Source organism: Coffea eugenioides, chromosome 2 (assembly GCF_003713205.1).
Source record: "Coffea eugenioides isolate CCC68of chromosome 2, Ceug_1.0, whole genome shotgun sequence".
NCBI lineage: Eukaryota > Viridiplantae > Streptophyta > Magnoliopsida > Gentianales > Rubiaceae > Coffea > Coffea eugenioides.
The window spans coordinates 2,467,643-2,473,169 of record NC_040036.1 but is presented as its reverse complement, the minus strand read 5'-3'; positions in this window follow the sequence as shown (position 1 = coordinate 2,473,169).

The following is a 5,527-nucleotide window of genomic DNA, read 5'->3' as shown; positions in this document are numbered from 1 at the left end:
TTTCTCACTTGGATAGCTAAAATCAAGAAGAAGGAAGTTGTTTCTTGCTCTCTCTTTCTCTCCTCTCTTGTTCGGCCAAGCAGCAGAAATAATGAAAGGAAATGGAGCAAAATTGGTGATAAGAAGGTTGGAATTGTCTTGGTCAAGAAGCCATGGTTGAGTGACACTTGTCACCACTAATACCAACCAAAATTTTCTTTTTCCTTCTTGCATTTTTAGCCCTAAAATTTGGTCAAAGCTAGCTGGAAAATGAGAGGATATTTTGCTCAAATATTAGTGAGCTTGTATGGTAAGAAAGTGGTGGTCAAGTGGTGTGTTCAATCGGTAATGCACGGTACGCGTCGGTTCGCACCGTTCTTCCTTAAGTCACACGTACTAGGGTTTTTTTACTTCTTATTCACTAACCTTTTATCATTGCATCTAATCACATATTATTTCTCACCCAAAAGTCACTCTTAAGCACCAAATTTGATCCTTGCTTCGTACCGAAAATCATCCGGCAAAAATCGCGAAAACCCTAATTACTCTAATCTTGAAAACGAAGAGTGAAACCCTACTTTCTAGGTTCATTTGCACTTATTGTAGAATGATTGGGTAGTATTAAGGGTTTTACACCCAACTTAGAATTCTAACAAATCATATCACTAAAAACTTTCCTAGTTTAGGGTTTTCCTAACTTTTAAACTCACTTTAAGCACCATTCGAACTTATAATTAATACAAAACTAGGGTTTCAATCCTACCCCCAACTTAGGGTTTTCGAAGTATTCCCAAAACCAAATGTTACTGTACAAATAATGAATATAACCTAATATCAACCTAAGAACGGACTGGGGCCTCACACCAATACCCAAAGATTTCCTAGAAGTGGATTATCGTGGTTCATTATCTAATTAACCAGGCCCTTGCCGGCTCGACTCGAGTAACTAGCCCCTGATTTTGAGTTCAAAGGTCATAGAATGGTCGTTGGACTCAACCCTCCAAACGACATCAACAAATACAGAGAACATATACAGATAACAGATACAGAGAACAAATACAGACTTATACAGTATACAGGAACCAGAATAAACAGATGACAGAAACGAGTGTGATAAAGTACACCCTCGTTTCATACAGAGTATACAGAAGTCACAGATAGCCCAGATAAGCAACAAATTAGGGGAGTGGTACACTCACCAATTCAAACAAACAACTTCAAACGTTTCGTTCCGAAATACTTGGTTCACCGGCACGTCCTAAACCACTAAGGTAAAATAATTGAGACTCGATTACGAGTCATATGCCTAACCAAGTAAATTACCAATGCAACACAAAAGTATAGTTTTGGAGTGAAAAGGTAGTAGTTGGTCCTAAAAACATGAAAGATCCAAAAACCCTTCGCTTCTACCCAAAACCATACCTACAATGATTTACTAACTCCAAACTTAAGGTGCAAAATGAAAGTAAGAATAATTCTAGGAAAACAGGATTTTCCAGTTTTGTGCACCACCATTTGAAAATTCATATCTCAAGATTCTTATGTCCAAAATTGACAAAATTTATACCGTCGGAAAATAGACTCAAAGGGGTACAATTTCTCGGAAGACACATTTATAAGATTCATACCACAAGTCAGTCAAATTTGAGCCTTAAGTCGCTGCTTCATCCAGTAAAAGACAGAACAGGTATGTAATTTTAGTCAACATTTGAAAAATCACCATAAATCACACAGATAGAACTAGGGTCTGAAATTTTAATGGTTTCTAACACTATGAATCTAGTTTCATACGCAACAAACGGAACTTAATTCCGATTTTTCTTCATCAAGATACAACAGATTTCTCAAAACTGCTCAAGGGTCCTGCGAAAATTTCAGCAGGACTTCCCTTGTTTTTCTTTACTTTCCACCCTACAAGTCATCACCAATCTCAACTCAAATCAACCACAATTACACACACAACACGGAAGTTGGAAACCACACCTAATTAGGCCACAATACCCCTTCAATTTGAGCCAATTAATAGCTCCAAAACCCAACACAATAAAGCCCTAAATTGAAACCCTAATATGAAATTTACTCCCAAAATCTAAAATTTTCTTTAAGCAAGTCCATCTAACCCATAATACCCTAGTATTTCAAATAATAAAGCTATCAAACCATATCCAATCATTACTCATCACATAAGGGCAGAAAAATCCCCATAAAAATTGAAAATTTCCATAACACCACTTCAAACCATCGTATGTCTCATAAAATTACCTATTTTACAACTATAATCCACTAATTGACAATTAATTGAAGTAGAGGGAAGATTCTAGCCAAGATTACCTTGTTCCTCCAAGAAAGATGGAAGCTTGGTGCTTTCTTCTCCAAAATCACTCCACCAACACCTTTAGTCTTCCTTAGTTAACACTTTTATGGAATGGTTTGCAAAGTGGTTGGCTAAATCTCAAGATTCAAGCAAGTTTGGAAGTTGAAAATGAAGTTTCTCTCTTGAGGGCCGGCCAAGAAGCAAGAAAATGAAGATGCTTTTTGGTCAAAATTTGATAATTGGTAAAGGTAAAGAAAAATTGGTCTAAGTCACATCCAATCGGGTCGCGACACTTGGCATGTGAGAACCTGAAAATTTTCACATTTTACGAGCATTATTTTATTTCTTTGCCTATATTTTTATTACTTTCCTTTAAAATATTACATTTTCTATATATTTCATAAGTAAGTACAGTTTTTAAATCATTTTTCTGATATAAGTTAGTGTACGTTCAATTTGAAGTGCATGACCCGCTAGTGCGCTTAGTACGATAAAATTTTTGGTGATTAATTGAATTTTTGTATTAAGAGATATTATTTACAAGGTGTTAGGAATCAATTAGAGGTTAGCTAGATAGCTTAACCATTGGAAGATAAGAGGATTAGATCAAACCCTAATAGGGCCAAGTGTCATGAAACCAATGGAGGGTAGACTTTGACCACTATTCCCCAACTTTACTAAATATCAAATTTGACTCAAAAATCATCTTCATTTGCTCCATCTTGGCCGAACCTCTTAAGGAAAGAAAAGAGAGAAAACTTCAACTTTTATCTTCCATTTCTTGCTTATATCTTGAAATCCAACCGATTAAATCTTGAATTTGTCCATAAAAGTGACTTTCTAAGGGAGTTTCAAGGTATTGGTGGAGTTGTTTTGGAGGAGGAACCCCTAAGCTACTACCTTTATTGAGGTGTCAAGGTATTTTGCTTGGAAACTCATTTTTGTTCCTAATAATGGTAAATTAGTAGTTTGTAGTGGCTAAATATGCTATTTTATGGAAGATTTTGTGGTTTGAGGTAGAGTTAGTTAAATTTCAGATTGTATTGGTGATTTTCAGATTTTATATGATAGTTACTGTTTGGCCATGAATGATGGCTTGATATGGTGTAAAATGAAGTTTTTATATGTTAGTTGTGGTTGTTTGCGGAAAATTTCAGTTTTGTGCGAAAATTTCAGTTTTAGGGTTCCAATCTGGCCCTGTTCTGACCGGCTTTATTCGTGCATGTTAGAGGCCGAATCAAGCTTAGGTTAAAACATGATAGTTGTAGAAAATGGTGTTAGCTAGCTGCCTACAAAATTTAAACTCGATCCGAACACTGTATCATGTGAAATGACCGAAATACCTTTGACTGCCCATGAGCCCTGTTTCGCGGACAGATTTCTATTTTCGTGGGGATTTCCATTTTTTACCATGAAAATGCATGATTTGGCTTTGGAGGTCTTCATAAGAAATGTAGGTATATGTCTTGGTTTCTAAACGCTATAAGATTCGTTTCAACCCGATAAGTGTAGCTTCAGTTGTGCTTATTGTGCCGAAAGGTGTATTTTACAGTCTATGATGTGTATGTGGTTGTTTTGAGATGAATTGGTGTTTCTTGTAGGATGGAAAAGTAAGGAAATGTAGGGGATATGCTGTCCAAATTTTGGGAGTGTTGGATTTCTTCGAGTTTGGTTTGGTTTGGGATATATATAAGAAGGGCTTTTGGGGTTGTTCGAGCCCTAGGTCTTCATGTTACCTTTTCGTCCCAAAATCATGTTTTGCACACTTGCATGAGTAATTATTTGGCGAGATCTACGACTTGTAGTCGAGTCTCATTTGTGTATTTTATTTACTGGATTTGTGGCTGTGGGAACCATAATTTTTTACCTTGGTTATTCTAGGGTTTCTTGGTGATTAGAACCCTACTTTGGTTGAAACTTTTGAAGTATCCTTGCTTTAACTAGTGAATGTACCACTCCCCAGAATTATTGCTGAACTGGTTATCTGTACTTGCAAATTGCTATTTGAATGTCCTTACCGACTGTTTATTTTGTACGAGACGAGTGTGTACTTTATCGCACTCGTTCTCTGGTCTGTGTGACTTGTTTCCTGTATATACTTGAATCTGTTACCCGCGCCTGTTATAATATCGTTTGGAAGTGCATCCAACGACCTTCCTGTTAAATCTGAGTTCAAGCTCATGGGGAGTCAATTGGATCGAGCCAGCAAGGGCTTGGTCAACAAAATTTGACAATCCATGGGGACCTGTTCCTGGGAAATCTTTGGGTATTGGAGACTTTAGATTTCCGATGTACTCGAGTATTACCATTCCTGTTCTTGTTCGGTATTCGGGCCCGGTAAGGGGTATGTTTGGTGATCGGGATTTTGGCATAAGCGGGGTCAACGGATATGTGTGTTTCATTTAACGTTAACGGAGGGTCAACGAGGTTGGATCAAGTATTGCAACGGGAAGTTGGCTCCTGAGAGCCACTTGTATCCTTTAAATTGTGGTGTTCGCTCATTTCTCTTATTTGATGTGTATATGTGCCTTAAAAGTGTTTTCTCATGATTTCTACTGGTTATACTTTTGGTACCTCATTGAGCTTTTAACTCACCCCGTTCCGTTATCCTTGTTTTCCTTACAGGAGACCATCTTTTGGACCAATGATCATTTTGAAGAATGAAATGAGCTAGTATAAATACTCTTTTATATAGCTCCTCGGGAGTTGGAAAATCCTAAATGTACCTTGATCCAAATATTTTCCTTTTGATTTGTAAATTACAAACGTATGTATATAAAACTGTTTAATCATGTTCATGCATTATATTTGGTTTGGAAATGTTTATTCTCTAGAGTTATATAACGTTATCTGTATTCGATTGGGTTGCGGCCGGATTGTGACGTGGCAGTCACTGTTCATCCGCGGCTTGTTTTCGTTCCTCGTTTCGTTTCTTTTAACAGTCGTTGTAGCGCTCGAGCACTGTATTATCTTTCGGAACAAGTTTTTCATGATGTGATTAGCTTAGTAGTCCTGGAGGCACTTCCATTTCATTTTGATTTTTTTTACGTGGGACCGTTGTACCAAAGATTGATTATATCTCTTGGTTCGGCTCAACTGGGTTCTAAATGTTTATCTTCTCGAAGTTCCTTTGAGCGGTTGGTAGGGTTTACATTTGTTCCCGATCCGTAGTCCCGGCGAGAGTTGGGCAGGCGGTCCGCCTAACCCTTTGGTTTCCCTTAGGGTGAGGTGGGG